Consider the following 25,164-nt stretch of genomic DNA (forward strand, 5'->3'; position numbering starts at 1 on the left):
TGCAGCAACCAATGAAAATATAGAAGGCTGTGATGCCAACTCGATGCCAGGGTTTGGGACAACTACTTAGGCCTGGAGAGGAACTTGCAGTGTGACTGGGATGATCCAGCTGTTGCGGTCCATGTAGGTATAAATATCATAGGTAGAACGAGGAAAGAGGTTCTGCATAGTCAGTATGAGGAGCACGGCACCAATTTTTAAAAAAAAAATCATTTTTGAAGGATGTGGGCTTCGCTGGCTAGACCAGCATTTGTTGCCCAATGTTAATTGTTCTTGAGAAGGTGGTAGTGAGTTGCCGCCTTGAACTGCTGCCGTCATGTGGTATAGTTACACCCACAATGCTGTTAGGGAGGGAGTTCCAGACTTTTGACCCAGCGACAGTGGCGATATATTTCCAAGTCAGGATGTTGAGTGACTTGGAGGGGAACTTTCAGGTGGTGGTGTTTCCGCCCTCATCCTTCCAGATAGTAATGATTGTGGATTTGAACAAAGCTGTCAAAGGGGCCTTGGTGAGTTCCCACAGTGCATCTTGTAGATGGTACACACTGCTGTTTGGAAAGAAGTTCTGCATAGTCACTGTGGAGCAAGGCACCAAAATCTTTTAAAATTCATTTTTACAGGATATGGGGTTCACTGGCTTGACCAACATTTGTTGCCCATCCCTAATTTCCCTTGAGAAGGTGATCAGGAATTGAATGTTTGTGGAAGGGGTACTAATCAAGTGGGCTGCTTTGTCTTGGATGGTGTGAAGCTCCTTGAGTGTCGTTAGTGCTGCATTCATCCAGACAAGTGGGGAGTATTCCATCACACGCCTGATTTGTGCCTTGTAGGTGGTGGACAGGCTTTTGGGAGTCATGAGATGAGTTACTCACTGCAGGATTCCTAGCCTCTGACCTGCTCTTGTAGCCACGGTATTTATATGGCTGGTCCAGTTTAATGTCTGGTCAATGGCAACCCCCAGGATGTTGATAGTGATGTAATACCATCGAATGTCAAGGGGCGATGGTTTGATTCTCTCTTATTGGAGATGATCACTTATGTGGTGCAAGTGTTACTTTCCACTTATCAGACCAAGCCTCAATATTGTCCAGATCTTGCTGCATTTGTATGTGGACTGCTTCAGTATCTGAGGAGTTGCAAATAGTGCTGAACATTGTAGTCATTAGCGAACATCCCCACATTTGACCTTATATTGGAAGCAAGGCCACTGATGAAGCAACTGAAGATGTTTGGGCCTCGGACACTGCCCTAAGGAACTCCTGCAGTGATGTCCCAGGGCTGAGATCGCTGACCTCCAACAACCACAACCATCTCTGTGCTTGGTATGACTCCAACCAATGGAGTTTTCCCCTGATTCCCATTGACTCCAGTTTTTCTCGGGCTCCTTGACGCCATACTCGATCAAAGCTGCCTTGATGTCAAGGGCAGTCACTCTCACCTCTGGAGTTCAGCTCTTTTGTCTATGTTTGAACCAAGGCTGCAATGAGGTCAGGAACTGAGGGACTCTGGTAGAACCCAAGCTGAACATCAGTGAGCAGGTTATTGCCAAAAAAGAGCTACTTGATAGCACTGTTGATGACCTCTTCCATCACTTTATTGATCATTGAAAGTAGACTGATAGGGTGGTAACTGGCCAGGTTGGATTTGTCCTGCTTTTTGTATACAGGACATACCTGAGTAATTTTCCACATTGCTGGGTAGATGCCAGTGTTGTAGCTGTACTGGAACAGCTTGGCTGCGAGTGCGGCATATTCTGGAGCCGTTTCTTGCTATCACCTGGGAGTGAATCAAATTCGCTGAAGACTGGCATCTGTGATGCTGGGGTCCTCTAGAGCACACAAGATGGATCATCCACTCGGCACTTATGGCTGAAGATTGTTGCGAATGCCTTTTCTATTGCACTGATGTGCTGGGCTCCTCCATCACTGAGGATGGGGATATTTGTGGAGCCTCCTCCTTCGTGAGTTGCTTGATTGTCCACCAGCATTCATAGCTGGATGTGGCAGGACTGCAGAGCTTAGATCTGACCCATCTGGTTGTGCGATCGCTTAGCTCTGACTATCACTTGCTGCTTATGTTTTTTGGCATACAAGTAGCCCTGTGTTGTAGCTTCATCAAGTTGATACCTCATTTTTAAATATACCTGGTGTTGCTTCTGGCATGCCCTCCGGCACTCTTCATTAAACCAGGGTTGATCCCTTGGCATAGTGGTAATAGTGAAGTTGGTTATATGTTGCAGATTCTGCTGCTGTGAGTTACTAGATCTGTCCTGAATCTATCCCATTTAGCATGATGGTAGTGCTACACAACATGATGGAGGGTATCCTCAATGCGAAGATAGGACTTTGTCTCCACAAGGGCTGTGTGGTGGGATGTGGGTTTGGGTTTGCCATTGTAATTTCCACTGCCGAGGTTGATGCCGGGTGGTCCATCCGGTTCTTCTTTTTATTGACTTTGTGGCGGTTCGATACAACTGGCTTGCTAGGCCATTTGACAACAGTTTTTATTTCATTAGAATATTAGGGAGATGGAACAGAGGAAACCAAAGAATGGCCTCCCTCTACATGGAGCAGGGGGTCCCCACCACCTCCCCTACTAGGCCATTTAAGAGTAAACCACATTGCTGTGGGTGTCCAGCTTACATGTAGACCAGGCCAGACCAGGTGAGGACTGCAGATTTCCTTCCCTAAAGGACATTAGTGAACCAGCTGCTTTGTTCTGAAAAATATTTTGTTGCAGTTATAAATATATTTGAGAATCACCTCCTCCCCTTGCTGCCCCGCAACAGATCTATCTCTCACTTCACTCGCATTAACTAGCCTATCCACTAGCAAGGTGGCCCCCACTTGAGGCAACTGCCTTCACCCAAACCCTGCTCATCCCTCGCACCCACTCCTCTGCCTTCTTGCTTACCCACAACCCCAATAATCCACATAATATACGACATAATGCAACACTCAACCCAACCGAAGAATGCCCACACTCCCCCCACTCGTATCTCTATGGTCTAAAGTTCTTACAAGTCCCTAAGTCTATGGTCTTGCAAACACTGCTCTCCTCTTCTGGCATGTACATTTAGGACTCCTGGTCCTGGTACGTGACCCACAACTGAGCTGGATACAGCACCCCAAACTTCCTTGTACAGGACAGCTTTGACCCTGTTACACCCAGCCTGCCACTTCGCCAGCTCCACATCCAGATCCTGGTAGATCCTGCACTTCTTTATTTCCTTCACCCACTGCCAAATCATCATCTTGTCTAGATATGTGCCGTCACATCACCATCGCCCTCGACTACTCACCTGCTTTCAGCCTCCTCTTCAGCGACCTTGTATGTTCGATCCACCTCAGGGTGTTGGTCGACGATCCCCTCCCTCACCATTTTCCCAAGCATGTTCGCTGCATACTTTGAGGCCTGTGTCCCCTCAATGCCTTCAGGCAATCCCAAAATATGGAGATTCTGTTTCTTTGACCGATTCTCCAAATCGTCCACTTTCTCCCTCAACTTCCTTTGGCACTCCACCAGTGTAATTTCTGCCTCTGGTTCGCATGGACCGCCATCAACGCTTCCACTTTTTGGAATGACGTACTATGTGCCTCCAACCCCTTCTCCACTCTCTCAATGGCTGCCGAATTGAGTCAGCCACCTTCGCCAGGTCCTCTAGAGGGCTGCCAGAACATGACTGTCAAAACTCCACCAACTGTTCCGTGGACCACTGAGTGGGCAATGACACCACGGAGCTGTCTGCCATCTTTCCTTATTTGGCACTCCTTCCTGGTCTTGCTGTTGGCCTTTTACAGTTACAGTTTGTTTGATAGGGCTGAGACATGTCCACCCGAAGGAGAATCCGTAGCTCTATCTGTTCCTGTACTTTTTGCAAGCAAACCGCTCTCCCCCTCACCCCCCTCCCTGCTTAATGGGTAACAAGGACCAAACAATTCTGCCTCAAGGAGGAGGCACCAACTGTGCTGGGGGGGGGGGGGGGGGGGGGTGTTCATAGCAATCGATAATGGTTTCATGGTCATCATTAGACTTTTATTCCTGGATATTTATTAGAATCAATTTCCACTCTCTTCCATGGAGTGGCTTGCAGAAAGTCGGTACAGTATGCAGGTAATAATCTTTATTATTGTCACAAGTCGGCTTACATTAACACTGCAATGGAGTTACTGTGAAAAGCCGCCAGTCGCCACACTCCGGAGCTGTTCAGGTACACGGAGAGAGAATTCAGAATGTCTAATTCACCTAACAAACACGTTTTTTGGAACTTGTGGGAGGAAACTGGAGCACCTGGAGGAAACCCACGCAGACACGGGGAGAATGTACAGACTCTGCACAGACAGGGAACCAACCTAACTGCTGAGATTGTTCAGTATTTTCTGTTTTTGTTCAGAATTGTCTTAATGATTTGAATTGTAACAAACCACAGATCAAAAAGTGCTTCCCTTTTCTGCTTAATATTTGATGCTTATAAATAAACAGTTGATAATGAACAACTCTCTGAGAAAGAATAATTCCACATCTTTTTTGCACGCTATTCAGTTTTCTACAAATGAGGGCGGGAGTCGTTTGCAGTTCCAGGCCTTTTTCGCAGTTGTTAAGAGTTCCGCTGGTGAAGAAATTTGACTTCACGAATATGCAAAATCTCTGGACGACATTATGTTTTGGGTGCTTATCCAATGACTTAAAATGCGACTCTAGGGATTCGGTGAAGAAGCAAAGGGCGAGTGAGAGACACAAGTAAAATATATTTTATAGTTCGTGCGACTCATATGTGACTACTGTACTGTTCCTTAATCGCTCTTTCCTGAAGATTTTATTCTGGTTTTGGGGAGACCCCAATGTTCATTTAGCGCCAGCAGATGTCGCTATTTTAGCTAGGACAAGGACTGTAAGCTTATCGCAATCTGAGCGAGGATGAGGCGCGGCCGTTGCTGTTCCTTTAGCCCAGCAGGTGTCGCTGTGCTCGAGGGAACGAATAGCGACAGCCGCTGCTCCTCCAGGCGTTAGGTGTCGCTGTGCTCGAGGGAACGAATAGGGGCAACCGTTGCTCCTCCAGGCCGTTAGGTGTCGCTGTGCTCGAGGGAACGAGTAGCGACAGCCACTGCTCCTCCAGGCGTCGTGTCGCTGTGCTCGAGGGAACGAATAGCGACAGCCGCTGCTCCTCCAGGCGTTAGGTGTCGCTGTGCTCGAGGGAACGAATAGGGGCAGCCGTTGCTCCTCCAGGCCGTTAGGTGTCGCTGTGCTCGAGGGAACGAGTAGCGACAGCCACTGCTCCTCCAGGCGTCGTGTCGCTGTGCTCGAGGGAACGAATAGCGACAGCCGCTGCTCGTCCAGGCCGTTAGTGTCGCTGTGTTCGAGGAAACGAATAGAGACAGCCGCTACTCCGCCAGGCCGTTAGTGTCGCTGTGCTCGAGGTAACGAATAGGGGCCGCCGCTGCTCCGCCCAGCCCCCGCCGACTGGTGTTGCTGCAGAAAGTGTGCGCATGCCCAATGATCTCCGCGTCGCTGTTTCCATGAAAGCCGCTGCGGCCTGGGGATTTGTGTGGGCTGCAGCGGGATTGGGGCCTGGAATAAAGTGAAGTCTTTACTCGGTGAGCAATCACTTCTCATTCTGATTCAGTCGTGTTCCTGGCGTCTTTCCCGGGCCTGTGAAAAATTCCAACTGCCTTAACCTGGGGGAAAGTGAATATTTAATTATAAAACCGAAACATTGCGGACGCTGGAAATCGAAATAAAAACAAAATGTTGGAGAACTTAGCAGGTCTGACAGCGATTGTGGGTAAAGAATTGTGGGTTAACGTCTCGAGTCTAATATGACTAATTTGGAAAAGTTAAAGTTATAAATCGAATGATGAGGATTGGAGGTGAAACCCGGGAATGAATGGGGGGGGGGGGGGTCGATGAGAAGTGTTAATCTTCGAGGTGAGGAAAGGATAGGCTGTGTGTGAGCCTGGCCCCTGGGGTTAGTGGTGAGAAACAAAAACAGAAAATACTGGACAATCTCAGCAAGCCTGACAGCATCTGTGGAGAGAAATGTTTCGAGTCTAGATGTCAGACTCATGGCAGGAATAACTATGACTCTCTTAGATGGGTCTCCCGAGAGTGTCAATTCTGGATAGTTACCCTTATGTTTTAGCGTGTTTTTGTCACCACATGGAAAGCATGCCTCCACGTCGGCCCCGCTGGTAAATTCAATAGTAGGAACGAATTAATGAAGGACTAAACGTCGAGAAAAAGCACAAGATGGCTGTGATCCTAGTGGATCTGATATCTTGCAATATTGCCTGTGAAAAAATTTTTTTGTGGCGATGCTATCAATGATAGTTGAGACCAGACGGGCTGTGGACCGGAAGCCAAATCGCCCCGCAGAAGTGTCAGCAGCAGCGCTCTGAAAAGTGCCGATGCTGCACATGTTCTAGCCAACCCGCTGTGCTAGTAACAGCGTCCACCTCAACCCAGACGGAAGAGGAAGACGCAAGACCAATCAGACAATATCTCCTTCCTTATTGGGAGCCGGATCCGGGTGCCAGACCAGAAAGACCAGTATCCCCAATAGTCGGTGGCACAAACACTGCTATAGAAGAACCTGAGCGGGAAACCACCCGACAGGAAAAGTAGTAGCTCTGGTAACCCAGACCTTCTACAGTGGAAAATACGCTAAAGGGAACCCGGGAACGGTGACTAAATCAAATCTGGGCGTTCAAACTGTGTGCGAAGAAACATCCAATGCGGCCACCTTCATGGGCGAGGTCGTTATCGAACCCAGCTATGACCGAACGGCAGTCAAAGAAGTGACAACCCACTATCCCACCGATGGGTTGTATTGCAGACTGTGCGATTCCGTCCTCCCCAACATGGGACTGTTTAACAGTCATATAACAAAAGTCTATCAGGTCAAGAACAACAGGACCCACATGCTCAAAATGTGGCAAAACAGGCTATCGCCTGCCACTTTGCAAAGTGCAAAGGAATAAGGGAAACAGCTCTGGCTGGTGCCTTTGGTTGCAGCATATGTGAGAAACGGTTCACGAGCAAAATTGGATTTGTGCAACATGAAAGGCACGAGCACCCAGCTCTGCGGAACGAGAAAAGGCTTGAGTCCACTAAAGTCATATCCAAGCCGGGGAGGTGAGACCAGAAGGTGAGACCAGCAGAGAAGGTTGCCCTCTTGAGACAACTTATGGTTCGGTTTGAAAGAGAGCGGTTTATCAATAAACAGATAGCCACTGTCTTGTCAACGAAGTCTGCGAAACAGATCTCAGACAAGTGCAGAATCCTGCAGAGAACACAGACGGTAGCTCCAGCAGCAACTGAGGACAATCTTGCAGAAGATGCCCCAGAATCCGAGCCCAAAGGGGAGACGAGCAACCTCAACACGTCAAACCCATGCCCAGAGAGAGTGTTAAGACCACCGGCAGCTGTCCCAAGACATAGGGACGTGGATGATCAGCTAACAAAAGCTGAGCAGTTACTGGGTGTGAGGAACGACCCCAATAGCCGGCTGAGGGCATTGGGATGGTGAAAAGTATCACCGATTTGCTGCTGACGCGAGGAAGAAATTCTCCAAAGCGCAAGGGCCTCGCAGAGGTTAGGAAAGAAAGAACAGGAAAGAGAAGTGCAACGTTAACAGTGGTGCACGCAAAAGATGGGCCACCCGAAAAGCAGTCTTTAGAGTGACGCAGCTGCTCTACAAGACCAATAGGCGCCAACTGGCAAGACAGATCATGGATGCCCCAGCCACAACACATGTCCTCTACCCATTGAGGAGCTTGAACGGTGCTTTCGGGACAAGCTCTCGAAGCCCAATAATAAGGCGAATGTGAGCAAGTTCGCCACCTACAAAGGCAGTACTGATGAGGGGGAGCTGATGAAACCAATTGAGGAAGAAGAGGTAACAAAAGCAATCAAGGGCGTGGACGAGAAAAGCGCGCCCGGCCCGGATGGCATGACGCTGTCGGACATACATGATGAGGCTGATACACGGATTCCTCCGCTCTTCTCCCTCTGGTTAAAATCAGCGACGATCCCTGATTCGCTCAAAAAGAGTCAAATGGTTTTGATTCCTAAGTGCGAGGATCAAGAATGCCTGAAAGATATTGACAACTGGCGCCCGATTACCATCGGTCTTATGCTGCTTCACCTGTTCACCAAGATCATGGCGAAACGTCTCAGCGAGACGGTCTGGATTAACCTTGGGCAGAAGGGTTTCTTGGCAGCTGCTCCCGGGTGCAGTGAGAACATTGCAATCCTTGAGAACATCATAAAGGAAGCGAGAAAGCACAGGAAGGACCTCGCAGTTGTCTTTGTCGATCTGGCCAAGGCGTTTGACTCGGTTGGGCACAAGCTCATTGTGAAAGCATTACAGAGAATGCAACTACCACCAGATTTCATAACTATGGTCTCTGACCTGAATGATTGTCTCTGACCTATACACTGGCAACACTACCATGGTCGAAGGTAACAAAACCAAGACCGCTGAAATAAAGATAGAGAGGGGTGTCAAGCAAGGAGACCCACTTTCGCCAATCCTATTTAACATAGCTTTGGGTCCACTGATATGCTCCTTGGAGGAGGCCAACTCAGGGGTCATCATGCCTCTGGTAGAGAATCGTGTCAATTGCTCTGCTTTAGCATTCGTGGATGACATAGCCCTTCTGAATGACTCTCACGCAGGGATGGAAAAGAACCTGAAGCTCCTCCAGACTTTTTGCACTAATATGGGCTTAGCGATTAACATCACTAAGACCAAAGGCTTCCACTTCCCCCACAAGTCGAAGACCTTTGTATATAACCATCGTGAAAACTGGAAGCTCAGGAAAGAGGTTATCACCTACATCCCTCCAGTGACGCAGAGAAATACCTGGGAGCCTGAATAGACCCATGGGCTGGAGTGACAGAAGGGGAGTGGTCGGAAAAGTTCAAAGCCTGGACTAGCGCTTTACAGGCGGCGGCTCTCCGACCAGCGCAGAAGATCAAGGTCCTGAAGACCCATGTCATCCCCAGGATGTATTTTCATTTGATCCTTTCCGAGGTATCGCAGAATACGCTCCGCAATTTAGATAAAATCATACCCATACGCCGGAATACCACCAAAGAACTCCGACACCTTCCACCACACATGACCGACGGAATCCTGTATTCGAACAATGGGAGTGGCAGACTGGGTATGCCCAAACCCGAAGTGCAGATTCCATCGCGATTGTCTGCAAACACGAAGCACTCGAGTGATTCACGGACACGGTCATAAGAGTGTCCTTCCAGTACCGGGACAAAAGCAAGACTGACACCATCGGAGGACTGCGCGTGCTCAAGGTCCTAAAGGAAGTCATGGACTTCCTTTCCAACACGTCAGATTGCAACCCGGACAAAGAGGATCCCGGAAATCTTGTTGTGGCGGCACTGCCCATGTTAAGAGACCAAGACAGGCTCAGAGAGAAGTCAGTGAATGGGTACGCTGCGTGGAGAGAGTGGGAGTTCGAAAAATGGAAAAACCTGAGCAGCCAGAGCTCTGGCATAACATATTATCAAAACTATAAAATGTCCAGTATATGGATTAAATCCTACCATCAAATGAAGTCATACCGACTAATCCAGGGGTGGGCAAACTTTTCCGTGCAAGGGCCACATTCAGAAATTCACAATTTTAAAGGGCCGCATAGTATATTAAGTAAAATAATTACTTCACCCGGTTATGATTCTGGGCGCCTCATATAGAACATAGAACAGTACAGCACAAAACAGGCCCTTCGGCCCTCGATCTTGTGCCGAGCAATGATCACCCTACTCAAGTCAACGTATCCACCCTATACCAGTAAGTAACCCAACAGCCCCCGCCATTAACCTTTTAAAAAAAAACATTTTAAAAAAAAATTTTTTTTTTTTTAAAATGACTTGGTGGGCCGCATAAAGACCTTTGCGGCCCGCGGGCCGTAGTTCTCCCACCCCTGGACTAATCAATAATCTATTGCTCCGCACCAACTTATACCCTACACGGACTATCCTATCAAGGGACGTCCAAATTCTGTTAAAGCGTGCAGAAGGTGCGAGACACTCCAAGAGACACACACATATTTCGGGTGGTTGCCTGTTTAAGATGGCGAGGATCAAACGACACAAGATCCTAGACCAGCTACGCATGTTTGTTTCCAAGTACGGCTGGACATTATACCTGGAACCAAGACTCGTGGCCAAAGACGGAACCCTCTGGAAACCTGATATATTCAGGAAGGACCAGAAATAGCCGTGGTAGATGTCACAGTTCGTTACAAGGACAACAACATGTCCCTTGAGAAGGCATGGCAAGAGAAAATGCTTAAATATTAACACCTCGGATCGGAGATCACAGAATTGACGGGAGGATCTGAGCCTAAACACTGGCTTTGTACTGGGCGCAAGAGTCAAATGTCTAGACTTGAATAACACCCCGTTCATATTCCTTGGTATCGAAAGATACAAGTCTTTCGCCCTGTAGGTATCCCGACTTACAATATCCCTGATGTGGAGATGCCGGCGTTGGACTGGGGTGAGCACAGTAAGAAGTCTTACAACACCAGGTTAAAGTCCAACAGGTTTGTTTCAAACACGAGCTTTCGGAGCACGGCTCCTTCTTCAGGTGAATGGAAAGGCTTGTTCCAGAAATGTTTATATAGACACAGTCAGAGATGCCCCGGAATGCGAGCACCTGCAGGCAATCAAATCATCAAAGATGCAGAGAGAGAGGTAACTCCAGGTTAAAGAGGTGTGAATTGTCCCAAGCCAGTTCAGTCGGTAGGCCTCTGCAAGTCCAGGCTTGTTGGTGGGGGCCGAATGTAATGCGACATGAATCCCAGATCCCGGTTGAGTCCGCATTCATGCGTGCGGAACTTAGCTATAAGTTTTTGCTCAGCAATTTTGCGTTGTCGCGTCTCCTGAAGGCCTCCTTGTAGAATGCTGACCCGGAGATCAGAGGCTGAATGTCCTTGACTGCTGAAGTGTTCCCCAACTGGAAGGGAACAGTCCTGCCTGTTGATAGTCGCACGATGCCCGTTTATTCGTTGTCGCAGTGTCTGCATGGTCTCGCCAATGTACCACGCTTCGGGACATCCTTTCCTGCAGCGTATGAGGTAGACTACATTGGTCGAGTCGCACGAGTATGCGCCGCGTACCTGGTGGGTGGTGTTTCCACGTGTAATGGTGGTGTCCATGTCGATGATCTGGCATGTCTTGCAGAGATTACCCTGGCAGGGTTTTGTGGTGTTGTGGTTGCTGTTCTGAAGGCTGGGTAATTTGCTGCAAACAATGGTTTGTTTGAGGTTGCGCGGTTGTTTGAAGGCCAGTAGTGGGGGTGTGGGGATGACCTTGGCAAGATGTCCATCCTCGCTGATGATGTGTTGGAGGCTGCGAAGAAGATGTCGTAGTTTCTCCGCCCCAGGAAAGTACTGGACGACGAAGGGTACTCTGTCAGTGGTGTCCCGTGTTTGTCTTCTGAGGAGGTCGGTGCGGTTTTTTGCTGTGGCGCGGCGAGACATCACTGAAACGACTACACGATGACATCAATAAGTTCCATCCCACCATCAAACTCACCATGGACTATTCTCCAAATTCAGTTCCATTCTTGGACACACTCGTCTCCATCAAGGACGGTCACCTCAGCACCTCGCTTTACCGCAAGCCCACAGATAATCTCACGATGCTCCACTTCTCCAGCTTTCACCCGAAACACATTAAAGAAGCCATCCCCTATGGACAAGCCCTCCGTATACACAGGATCTGCTCAGACAAGGAGGAGCGCAACAGACACCTACAGATGCTGAAAGATGCCCTCGTACGAACGGGATATGGCGCTCGACTCATTGATCGACAGTTCCACCGCGCCACAGCAAAAAACCGCACCGACCTCCTCAGAAGACAAACACGGGACACCACTGACAGAGTACCCTTCGTCGTCCAGTACTTTCCTGGGGCGGAGAAACTACGACATCTTCTTCGCAGCCTCCAACACATCATCAGCGAGGATGGACATCTTGCCAAGGTCATCCCCACACCCCCACTACTGGCCTTCAAACAACCGCGCAACCTCAAACAAACCATTGTTTGCAGCAAATTACCCAGCCTTCAGAACAGCAACCACAACACCACAAAACCCTGCCAGGGTAATCTCTGCAAGACATGCCAGATCATCGACATGGACACCACCATTACACGTGGAAACACCACCCACCAGGTACGCGGCACATACTCGTGCGACTCGACCAATGTAGTCTACCTCATACGCTGCAGGAAAGGATGTCCCGAAGCGTGGTACATTGGCGAGACCATGCAGACACTGCGACAACGAATAAACGGGCATCGTGCGACTGTCAACAGGCAGGACTGTTCCCTTCCAGTTGGGGAACACTTCAGCAGTCAAGGACATTCAGCCTCTGATCTCCGGGTCAGCATTCTACAAGGAGGCCTTCAGGAGACGCGACAACGCAAAATTGCTGAGCAAAAACTTATAGCTAAGTTCCGCACGCATGAATGCGGACTCAACCGGGATCTGGGATTCATGTCGCATTACATTCGGCCCCCACCAACAAGCCTGGACTTGCAGAGGCCCACCGACTGAACTGGCTTGGGACAATTCACACCTCTTTAACCTGGAGTTACCTCTCTCTCTGCATCTTTGATGATTTGATTGCCTGCAGGTGCTCGCATTCCGGGGCATCTCTGACTGTGTCTATATAAACATTTCTGGAACAAGCCTTTCCATTCACCTGAAGAAGGAGCCGTGCTCCGAAAGCTCGTGTTTGAAACAAACCTGTTGGACTTTAACCTGGTGTTGCAAGACTTCTTACTGTACAATATCCCTGACACTGGAACTACTGCAAATCTTCAGCGACAGGTGAGGGATACCTCTACCATTTTCCCAGCAACTAACTGGAGACGACAAGCCGACCCTCAGTACCTGGGTATGGCATTCTGGCCATCGAAGGCAAACGGAAGTACCAACACGGGTGCTATGGTACAGCACGCTCTGGTCATCATCAGATCAAAATACAATCAAGAACATGCTTCCTCCGCAATTTCTTTGCTTAGAACACCATGCTCGGTGAAATGGAAGAGCCGGCCAAATAACAGTGTCCGTGGAACAGCATGTGGTAACTCATAAGATCGGCCCTAAAAGTGTGACACCAGTGATTCCCTACTACTGTCCTCAATTAACAACAGTGTGCCGCCTTGGTTGTGGCAATGCTAGAGGTTTCAAACCTGTTGACGAGCGACGTAAAGACTTGGAAAAGGCACTCGCATGAATGTATTCAAATTAGCTCCCTTCTCCACAGATGCTGTCAGACTTGCTGAGATTGTCCAGTATTTTCTGTTTTTGTTTCAGATTCCAGCATCCGAAGTAATTTGCTTTCATCTTAGTGGTGAGAAAATTCCTGTAAAATTTATATTCACAGTTTAAAAAAAAAATTTAGAGGACCCAATTTTTTTTTTCCCAATTAAGGGGCAATTTAGAGTGGCCGATCCACCTACCCTGCACATCTCTTTGGGTTGTGGTGGGTGAGACACACACAGACACGGGAGAATGTGCAAACTCTACACGTCTTTGCGTCCAAAGATAGATGTGGAGTTAGACCGCGTGGAGAATCTGGGAATCATAAAACAATTACAATTTTCCATCTGGGCAGGTTGTACATGTAATGAAACCCAGCGGGTCGGTGCGTCTCTGTGGGATTATAAAATTATAGTAAACCCAGTAACACGCATAGACCATTATCTAGTCCCCAGGATCAAGGATCGGTATGCCAAGCACAGCGGTGGACTTGCATTCACCAAGCTAGATATAAGTCATGCGTATCTCCAGTTGGTCCTAGTCCCTGAGTCAAGAAGATTCGTCACCATCAGTGCGCACCAGTGGGCTCTATGCATATACCCTGCTACCATTCGGCTTCGTCTTGGCATGCGCAATATTTTTGAGGCTCATAGAGAACATATTGCGGGGGTTACTACATGTGGCAGTTTACTTGGACGATGTCTTGATAACCGGTTCGTCCGACCAGGAGCACCTCTGCAACTTGGCAGAAGTGGTACAACACTTTGAGGCCGCTGGCGTTTGTCTCCACTGAGAGAAGTGCATCTTTAACGCAGCCGAGGTGGTGTACATTGGGTACCGCATGGACCACCATGGTCTGCATCCCATGGGGGAGAAGGTCCAGGCCATCCGCCAAAGCCTGGTTTCGGGGGGGGCCAACGGAAATTTGGGCTTTCCTGCGGCTGGACCATTATTAGGGAAAGTTCCTCCCGAGATTATCCACGACGTTGGCTTTCCTCTATAAACTACTAAAGAAAGAACAACTCTGGGTGTGGGGCGCCGAGCAACAAGCGGCGTCCACCAGAGTAAAACACCACCTTTTCCCTTCGAGACTGCTTACTCATTTTGATCCCTCTCGGCCACTCTTACTGACCTGCGGCGCACCCCTTACAGTGTCAGGGCTGTGCTAGCTCATTTATTGAACAATGGTTCCGAGCGACTTATTGCATTTGTGTCCAGGACATTGACCAATGCGGAGAAACAGTGCACACAAGTGGAGAAAGAAGGACTGGCTGTGGTATTCGGAGTAAACAAATTCCACCAGTATATCTATGAGCAACACTTACCATCCTGACGGATCACAAGTTCCTTCTGGGGCTCTTCAAGGAGGACCGTGCAATTCCTCCCATTGCCTCTACCCACGTCTAGCGCTGGGCGCTACTACTGGCAGCATATGATTATGTTTTGGAACACCACTCTGGAGCCTACATACCCTACGTGGATGCTTTGAGTCGTCTACCGCTGCCCACTAAGCCACCTACTCTTGCCACGGCCGATGAAGTTTTGGCTGCCCTCCGTTTCATGGACTCACTTCCGGATATGGCATCTCGCATCTGCAGCTGGGCCCAGACCCATCCACAGTTCTCCCGCGCCAGGCACATGGTGCAGTATGGGGCCCAGCACAGGGCTCTGCCTGAGGACCTGAAGGCTTTTATGGTGAAGATGCAAAAACTAGGCATCGAAGATGGTGTGCTCTTACGGGGCACCAATGTGGTGGTTCCAGAGTGTAGACATGCAACGTTCTTACTAGACCTCCAGAATGGACACCCGGGAGTGTCTAAAATGAAGGTGCTTGCACGGAGCTACGTCTGGTGGCCCGGCATCGATGCAGACATTGAACGGGTAGCCTAGCAATGCCCCCATTGTCGGGTGCACAAATTATTACCCCGGGCAGCCTCACTTCATCCTTGGGAATGGCCCGGAAGGCCTTGGGCTCTAGTTCATGTCGACTTTACAAGCCTTTATCAGGGTCCAGCTCTACCAGGCTCGCCGTTGGCCCTACTACCACTATTGCCTTCACCACCGACCCCAGTCCTAGTTGTGGCTGTAGACAAAAGACCCCCAACTAAGGATGCCAAGGTGTTAGACAAAGATCCACTCAGCTCTGATTCAGCGACTGAAATGGGCACACTGCCCCTACCCGAGGCACCAGAATCGGCTGCCGGGGGGGACAACACTGCCCCACCTCGATGGTCGTCCCGCAAGCGCCGTGATTCAGTCTGGTACATGCCTCCCTGGCTGACACATACCACACCAGAGCATCAACCCCGATCTGAACAGACCAGAGGCCCAGGACAGGTTTCGACAGACATGGATCCCTTCTGATTAGGCATGATACAACCTTTTGGACTCGACATTGAGTTTCACCACTGTAGACTGTTAACTCTTCCCTCCATCTTGCCCCTTTTTTGTTTTCCCAACGCAATACTCCTCTCACAACAAAGGGCCATCTGTCACTTATTCCTTAGTTTTGTTTTCATCCAGGACTGATCTTTGTTCTCCTATTAATACATTCTGCTATCTTCTTTAGACCTCACTGCTACCATTAACACTCCATTTGCGTTATGCTCATGACACCGTTACAATCTCTCCTGAGTTCTGACCTAACGCTGGCCTTCTATTCTGTTCCACCATCCTCATCACTCCCATGTCCAACTAAATAATCAACCATATTTCTACCCCTCTTCGGCTCTGCAGAAGAGTCAGACGGACTTGAAATGTTAACTCTTTCTCTCTCTACAGAGTCGTCGACCCTCCATAAGAACTGAAAGGGGGGAGAATGTTACAGAACAAGAAACTGCAACAAAAGGTACCATCTTACGAACAAGCAAAAGATGGCCTGGTGTGAGAGTAGGAGGGGATGGTTTGATTTGAGGCAGTACATGTATGGAATATTTTTTTTTAAAGAAGAGGAGAGGTAAGGGGGTTTAAGATAGAGGAGCAAGGTCAAAATCTAAAGTTGCCGAACTCGATGTTGTGTCCCGAGGTCTGCAACGTGCCCAACTGGAAGATGAGATGTTGCTCCTCCAGCTTGCGTAGGGTTTCATGATGGCATTGCAGCTAGCCAAGGACGGACATATGAACATGAGAGCAAGGTGCTAAATTAAAATTGCCCGTAACAGGAAGAATGGGGTCATGATTGCGAACCAATCAAAGGTGTCCCATAAAGCGGTTGCCCAGTCTTTGTTTAGTCTCCCCTGGCAGCCCAGTCTTTGTTTAGTCTCCCCCCGGACAGCAAGGACCCGGGTTCAATTCCGGCTTTGGGTGACTGTGTAGAGTTTTCATGTTCTTCCGGTGTCTGTGTGGGTTTCCTCCGCGTGCTCTGGTTTCCTCCCACAGTCCATAGATGTGCAGGATAGGCAAATTTATTATCCATGCTAAATTGCTCCTTAGTGTCCAAAGATATGCAAGTTAGGTGGGGTTACGGGGATGGGGTGGGGGAATGGGACTAGTTAGGTTCTCTTTCAGAGGGTTAGTATAGACCTGATGGGCCGAATGGCCACCTGCACTGTAGGAATTCAATGGTTCTATTTAGAGGAGACCGCATTGGGAACAGCCAATGTAATAAATCAAATTGTGAAACTCTGTTTTTACTTCAGATTTCCAGCATTTTGAGTATTTTGCTTTTATTAAAATTACCTCTTGTGGGCCTCACACCTCTTAACTGCAGTGCCTTCAGTAATCGCATGTTTCTTGATGATCAGTATTTTGGGTGCAGTCTAACTGGAGCACTGAGGTTTAATCATTACATTCACAGGCTTGTATTCTATAATTTTAGCAATGTTGTTGAAGTGTCCTGTTAGCTTTTATTGGTGTTTTGTCATAGAATAATATTAGACAATGCCTTTAGACCTGTTTCGTCAAGACTTTTGTATCTCTTTGAATTTCATCATTAGCTATTACGCATGAGTCCTTCTGTGACTGGGAATTGCAAGGATTGGAGGACATACTGGATGAAGGTGATATTATTTGACTTTTTTCTATTTTTTTTCTATTTGTTGGCTGTCCTTAATTGGCCTTGAGGGAACCACATTGCTGCGGGTTTGGAGTTGCATGTTAGTCATTAATGAACCATATAGGTTATTACAACAATCAATGATGGTTTTCTGGTCACCAGTACGGAGACTTGCTTTCAAGTCCAGATTTTCTGTCAATTAACTGAGTTAAAATTCCACCAGCTGTTTGGTGAGATTTGAACCCATGTCCCCAGGGAATTAGTCTGGACCTCTTATTAGTCTAGTGACATTACTATTACAACACCATCTCCCCAAAATGTTCCTTTGATTTTCTGGTTTAGTTCTGTATTTATTGTGCCTTCCTTTTTTAAAAAAAGGCACGGCATGTCTGTCTTATTTTTGTTTTGTACTGCCACTATCCTGAGTCTTTTATGGTTTTATTACAAGGCCATACTTAGCCATTTTAAACAATTTATGGAGTAATTTTGTCATCTATTTTTATTCTTTTAAAAAAATCTTATTGAATTTAACATCTGTACACTACAATAGATGAGCAAGACGGGTCATACGTACATCTTACATGTTCCCCTTTTGTCGGCCTTCCGTGCACCCCTCGCCACTTTTTGTTGTTCGGGCTCCATCATGGGCCCTTTCTTCCGTTAGTAGATGCTGAAGGCTTTATTTCTTTTTGTATTTGTTATTGTTGCCCCTATGGCGTTGTTGGAGCCCCGTCCTCAGTCTTTTCCTCTGTCCCCTCCTGATGTTTCCCTGGGTTCGTTCCTTGCCCCCCCCCCCCCTGTTCCTATCTGTTCTGTGTGGTCCTGTCTGCCCTCTTTGCTCCCCCACCTCCCTCCCGGCCTCCTTCCTTCCTTCCTATCCGCTATTGGCCTTGAACAGGTCTTGGAAAAGACTGATGAATGGCCCCCACTCTTTGTGGAAGCCCTCGTCCGACCCGCCAAAGGTGTATTTGATCTTCTCCAGATGGAGAACTTCCGACAGGTCTGCCAGCCAGTTTGCAGCTGAGGGTGGTGATGCTGATTGCCAGCTGAGCAGGATTCTCCATCGAGCCATTTCTGGAAGCAAAAGCCAGGGCATCGGTCTTCTTCCCTTATGAAGTTCTGGCTGGTCGGAAACGCTGAAGATTGCCACTCTCGGAAATGGCTCCACCCTCACCCCCACAACTTTGGACATTGCCAGAAGAAGGCTGCCCAGAACCTGACAAGTCTGGGGCAGGCCCAGAACATGTGGGCATGGTTGGCTGAGCCTCCCTGGCACCGTTCACACTTGACCTCCACTTTCGGGAAGAACCTGATCATTTGGGTTCTGGTTACTTTAAGCTGTCTGAGACTTAGCCTTGCGCAGGAAGATGTGGAGTTGGCCCTGTTCAGTGTTTTGTTCCAGAGTCCCTGCCCTACTTCCGTCCCTAGTTCATATTCCCATTTATGTCTTGCTCTGTCTAGTGATGTCCTCGCCCTTTCTAACAGTCATCCGTAGATGTCCCCACAGTTTCCCTTCTCCATACTGTCCGCGTCCAACAGTTCCTTCAGCATTGTGTCTCTCCGGGCCCGAGAGTATCTCGTTGCCTCCTTGCGGAGAAAGCTTTTGATGTGTAGGTGTCGGAGCTCCTGTCTGTTCGGTAGCTCCTGTCTTTCCGTCAGCTCGTCCAGGGTTGCGAGTCTATCACCCATGCCAAAGTCCCTCATCGCTAGCATCCCCCCATCCTGTCTCCACTTCCTAAAAGCGGTGTCCAGCATGTCCGGTGGGAATTTGTGATTACCACAGATGGGGGCCATGGTGGACACTTCGGTTTAGCCAAAGTGCTGTCTCATCTGGTTCCAGGTTTTTCATGTGGTTATCATCATTGGGCTGGATGTGTACTTGGCAGGGGGATGGGAGTGCTGTCGTGGCTAGGGCTCGAGGATTGTTCCAGTACAGGAGGACTCCTCCATTTTCACCCATTCCTTGCTTGGCTCCTTTACCCATCCCCACTCTCTCAGCTGTGGCTGCCCAGTATTGGAGGTTCGGAAGGGCCAGGTCGCTCATGTTTCTTCTCCTCTGCAGTGTAGTTTTGGGGATTCTTGGATTCTTCTCCCCCCACGCAAACACCATAATAATTATATCTATTCATTGGAAAAAGGCCTTGGGGGTGAAGATTGGTATGGATCTACACAGGAAGAGTAGCCTCATCAGTACGTTCATCTTGATCATCTTCACCCTCCCTGCCAGGGAAAGCGATATCCCATCTCTGTAGGTCCTTTTTAACTTCCTCCGCCAGACTGGTCATATTCCATTTGTGGATCTGTGTCCAGTCGTGGGCTATCTGGTGCCTAGGTAGTGGAATTTGTTATGAGCTAGTTTGAATGGTAGACCCTCCAGCTCTGCCCCTCCCCCGCTCGGGTTCACTGGGAATACCTTGTTCTTGCCCAGGTTGAGTTTGTAGCCCGAGAAAACTCTGAACTCTTCAAGGAGCCTCATGATTTCCTTTAAGCTGTTCTGCGGGTCCGAGATGTGGAGGAGCAGGTTATCCGCATAGAGTGAGACTCTGTGCTCTCTGCCTCCTCTTCAGATGCCCTTGCAGCCTTTACATCTCGCAGAGCGATTGCCAGGGATTCAATTGCCAGGGTAAAGAGGAGCGGGGACAGCGGGCATCCCTGCCTGGTGCCTCTGCAACTGGAAGTAGTCCGAGCTGGTGGTGTTGGTTTGAACACTCGCCTTGGGGGCGCTGTACAGGACTTTCACCCATGAGCTGAACCCCATCCCTAGCCAAAACTGCTCTGGTACTTTATGAGGTACTTCCATTTGACTCTATCGAAGGCTTTTTCTGTGTCCAGGGAGGTGATCACCTGGAGTTAGTCATATTCAGCAGCCGTCTGATGTTTGCAGTTAGCTATCTACCTTTGGCAAAGCCCGTCTGGTCCTCGGCGGCCACTTCTGGTACACAGTTTTCCAGTCTCTCAGCCAGGACTTTCGCGAGTATTTTCGTATCTATGTTAAGCAGCAAAGTGGGTCTGTATGATCCGCTTTCCATCAGGTCTTTGTCTTTCGGGTATCAGCGATATGGTGGCCTGTGTTCGCATAGGAGACAGGGAGCCCCTTGCTAGTGAGTCTATGAACATCTCCCGTAGGTGCGGGCCAGAGTCTGTGCAAATTCTTTATAGAAGTCTGCTGGAACCCTTCGGGCGCCTTCCCCGCCTGCATGGAGTTGATGCTCTGCATGACCTCTCCCTGTCCTATTGGTGCTTGCAGTTCCCATCATCTATTGGCCCCGATGACGAGCATTCCATAGAGGAACTGTTTCATTCCCGAGTTCCCGTCCGGAGGGGGGGGGGGTGCACCACTAACCATACGTACCGTAACCATAACGGACCGTCCCCTTGGATCCATGACCGTCCTCGTTGCTGTAAACACCGTCCTCTTGCTAATCCGGATAGCTACCCCCTGGCCCTCATCCCATAACATGAATGGTAAGTCTGCCCACCCAGCCCTTTCTTACCTGAAGTTGGTCCTTCTCCCTCAGGTGCATCTCTTGAAGGAAAACTATGTTGGCCTTCAAATTTCTCAAATGTGTCTTTAAGTCCCTTGACGTTCCAGGTGATAATCCTGGTGGGAGGTATTTGCCTCTCCCCACCCTTTCCTGCGGGATCAACCATACGTACCTGGTGGACGCGCCCCTGCTCTCTGGGGTTTCCCTTTGTTAGGGGGCAGTTCAAAATGGCCACGGTCGCCGTTCTCAGCATAAGATTTAGGACAGAATTAGGCACTCGGCCCATCCAGTCTGCCCCGCCATTCAATCAAGGCTGATATTTTTCTCATCCCTATATTCCTGCCTTCTCCCCATAACCCCTGATCCCCTTATTAATCAAGAACTCACCTATCTCTGTCTTAAAGAAACTCCGTGATTTGGCCTCCACAGCCTTCTGCGGCAAAGAGTTCCACAGATTCACCACCCTGTGGCTGAAGAAATTCCTCCTCATCTCTGTTTTAAAGACGGTGGCGCAGTGGGTTAGCCATAATGCCTTACGGTGCCGAGGACCCTGGTTCGATCCCGGTCCCAGGTCACTGTCCATGTGGAGTTTGCACATTCTCTCTGTGTTTGAGTGGGTCTGACACCCACAATGTAAAGATATGCAAAGTAGGTGAATTGACCATGCTAAAATTGCCCTTTAATTGAAAAAAAAAAGAATGAGGTACTCTAAATTTATTTTAAAAACATTGTTTCAGCCTTAACTGGAGTACTGCAATGAGTTCTGGGTGCCACACTTTCGGAAAGATGTGAAGGCATTATGAGTCAGCTGGTTTAACTCAGTGTGCGGTGTTAATAACGGCAAGGTTGTGAGTGCAATCCTTGTGCTTACAGGAGCGTGTGTTTTGACCGAGGTGATCCAAATTTTGGGGGAGGCGATAGTATAATGGTCTTGTCACCAGACATTAGACTAGGTCTGGGTTAATGCGCTGGGGACACAGTTTCAAGTGCCACCGCTGCAGCTGGAGGAATTTAGTATCCTACCATTTTGGAGGAATTTAAAACTGGGGTGTTATTTAGAGTTGTCTAGATTGGATTTGTTTGTTTATTGTCACACGTACCGACTGAGGTACAGTGAAAAGTATTTTTCTGCGAGCAGCTCAAATAGATCATTTAGTACATGAAAATAAAATAAAAAGTACATAATAGGGCAACACAAGGTACACAATGTTAATACATAGACACCAACATCAGGTGAAACACACAGGAGTGTAGTATTAATCAGGTCAGTCCATAAGAGGGTTGTTTAGGAGTCTGGTAACAGGGGGGAAGAAGCTGTTTTTGAGCCTGTTTGTGTGTGTTCTCAAACTTTTGTATCTCCTGCCTGATGGAAGAAGTTGGAAGAGTGAGTAAGATGGGTGGGCGACGTCTTTGATTATGCTGCCCGCTTTCCCCAGGCAGCGGGAGGTGTAGATAGAGACAATGGATGGGAGGCAGGTTTGTGTGATGGACTGGGCTGTGTTCTCGACTCTCTGAAGTTTCTTGCAGTCTTGGGCCAAGCAGTTACCATACCAGGCTGTGATGCAACAAAGGAGATTGTCCGACTTCAGAAAGCGTAGTGGAGTACATGCCCCTGTCTACACCAATGGGAACGAAGTAGAAAGGGTCGAGAGCTTTAAGTTTTTAGGTGTACAGATCACCAACAGCCTATCCTGGTCCCCCCATGCCAACACTATAGTTAAGAAAGCCCACCAACGACTCTACTTTCTCAGAAGACTAAGGAAATTTGGCATGTCAGCTATAACCCTCACCAACTTCTCCAGATGCACCATAGAAAGCATTCTTTCTGGTTGTATCACAGCTTGGTATGGAACCTGCTCTTCCACCTTCTTCCATCAGGAAAAAGATACCAAAGTTTGAGGTCACGTACCAACCGACTCGAGAACAACTTCTTCCCTACTGCCATCAGACTTTTGAATGGGCCTACCTCGTATTTAGTTGATCTTTTCTCTACACCTTGCTATAACTGTAACATTATATTCTGAGGCCTCTCCTTCCTTCCCTATGTACGATATGCATTGTTTGTACAGCATGCAAGGAACAATACTTTTCACTGTATACTAATACACGTGACAATAATAAATCAAATCAAATCAAAGATAGGATGTTTTCTATGCTGTATCTATAAAAGTTGGTAAGAGTCTGTGTGGACATGCCGAATTTCCTTAGTTTCCTGAGGAAGCATGGGCGCTCTAGTTTTTCTTGGTGGTAGTGCGACGTGGGTGGACCAGAACAGATGTTTGGTGATGTGCACCCCATGGAATTTGATGGCTAGTATGTGGTGCAGAATGATGCTATCGGCATAGGATCAATCTCCGTATTGATTCATGTCTGCATAGTTCCTCAACTTATCCCATGTTGCCGAGTGATGGCCCTCAAGCTATAAATAACCATTTCTCTTGCTCTAATTGCGAGAGATGCCTGTCATTATTTCTGGACTGTGTCAAATTACAGAAAGCATTTGAAAGAGTGCAGAATGGCTACAAGGACAAGGAACTTTAGTTACGTAGATGGATTGGAGAAGTTGGGGCTGTTTTCCTTGCAGAAGATTTGATCGAGGTATTCAAAATCATGAGGGATCTGGACAGAGTAGATTGGGAAACTGTTCCCACTGGTATAAAGATTGAGAACGAGAAGGCGCATAATTTTTTGTAATTGGCAAAAGAAGCAATGGAGACATGAGAAACCTTTTCACCCAGCCAGTAGTTAAGGTCTGAAATGCACTGCCTGAGAGTGTGGTGGAACAGGGAATTGGATTATTATCTGAAAAGGAAGAATGAGCAGGTTTACGGGGAGAATACGGGTGCTAATTGATAGTTGAATTGCTCATTTGGAGAGCCAGCATCGGCACGATGGGTCGAATAGCTTCCTCTGTTGTAACATTGCAATTCTGTGAAGTGGTCAAGAAGGCTTAAAGAATATTTTTATTAGCCGAGGCATTGGATGTGATCTGGGAGTTTATACTCGTATTGTATAATATATTAGGTCACCGCTAGAGTACTCTGCAGTTCTGGTCACTGCATTGTAGGGATGATGTGATTGCACCAGAGAGGGGACAGAGAAGATTTACAAGGAACTGGAGAATATATGTTATGAGGAAACATTGGGCCGGCTGGGTAATTAGGGGTGGGCAATAAATGCTGACCTATTCAGTGATGCCCATATCCCGCGAATGAATACAAAAATGTTCTTCTTGGGGAAGAGAAGATTAAACAGGCATTTGATCAAAATTATGAGGCATCTAGTTTAGTTTTTTTCTTTGTCTGTTTTTGTTGTAAAGTATGGGGTGGAGTAGGTAGGTTTATTTGTGGCTTGCCTTGTATTTGAGAAAATGTGGTTATATGATCCTATGATACTAGCTGTCCTTTTGTCACTCTAAGCCCTCTGTCAATATTTGCATACATTGTATGTTACTTCCATAAAGTTTGTAAGAATTTGGCCAATATCCTGCTCAAAGAATCATGGAATAGTACTGTACAGAAGATGGCCACGTTGTTCACTGAGTTTGTGCTGACTCCTTTGAAGATAAATCAAAGTCCCACTCCCATGCCCTGCTCTTTTATATCACTGCAATTTTTTCTCTTTCAAGTATTTATCCATTTTCCTTTTCAAGGCTAATATTGAATCATATCAGGCAGCCTGTTTCAGATCCGAATGACTTGTTCTACTTCAAAAAAAAAATTTTTTCCTCACCTCTTTTGCCAATCTGTATCCTCTAATCAACCATTGGAAACAGTTTTTCTTTATTTATTGGATCAAAATCTTTCATGATTTAAATACAGGTCGCACATCCCTTATCTAAAATTCTGAAATCCGTACTTTTTTTCTGAGCCGGCGCGATGTGATTTCACGATTGGAAAATCCCGCAAGGCTCCTGGGCGATGCGCAGTTCCCAATGTGCGCCGCACCTGCTCAATATATTTCAAAATCTGAAAAATTCCAAAAGCCGAAACACACTCGGCCCCAAGCATAACGGATAAGGGAAGCTCTACCTGTACTTCTATCAAAACTGCTCTTGGCCTTTCTTGCTCCGAGATGAAGAACCCCAGCTTCAACAATCTAAGGCCATAACTGTAATCCCTTATCCCTGGAGCCACCATAGTGAACCACTCTACCCTCTCCGAAGCCTTCACAGTATCTCTTGTATACAGTTATTAAAGGAACTCGATGCAGCAGCTTCATTTTTTAGCTGTGGCTTATACAAAATACCTAGTTAGGATCCAGGAGCAGGCTGTAATTGGCCAAGTAATTGATTAGTAATATAGCAGGTTCACAATTGTAACCATAACCGATGAATGAAGTTGATGGCTTCTTGAGTTTAACTTGATCACACTTGCTTATTAGAA

General features: G+C 47.8%; 1 protein-coding gene across 4 annotated transcripts in view; it reads left to right on the forward strand.

Annotated features, from left to right (window-relative positions):
- The first annotated feature begins 5,400 nt into the window (after nt 1-5,400).
- tmem138 (transmembrane protein 138) overlaps nt 5,401-25,164 on the forward strand; it is a 32,322-nt gene continuing 12,558 nt past the window's right edge. The window contains exons 1-3 of one of the 4 annotated variants that reach the window (XM_038807600.1): nt 5,423-5,594; nt 16,082-16,148; nt 17,236-17,298. The gene's annotated coding sequence lies outside the window, so the exon portion shown is untranslated. Of the gene's footprint in view, nt 5,595-16,081; nt 16,149-17,235; nt 17,299-25,164 lie in introns of all 4 variants that reach the window. The other 3 variants (XM_038807602.1, XM_038807599.1, XM_038807601.1) reach the window with 3 other exon arrangements.

This window comes from Scyliorhinus canicula, chromosome 9 (assembly GCF_902713615.1).
Source record: "Scyliorhinus canicula chromosome 9, sScyCan1.1, whole genome shotgun sequence".
In the NCBI taxonomy this organism is placed as follows: domain Eukaryota; kingdom Metazoa; phylum Chordata; class Chondrichthyes; order Carcharhiniformes; family Scyliorhinidae; genus Scyliorhinus; species Scyliorhinus canicula.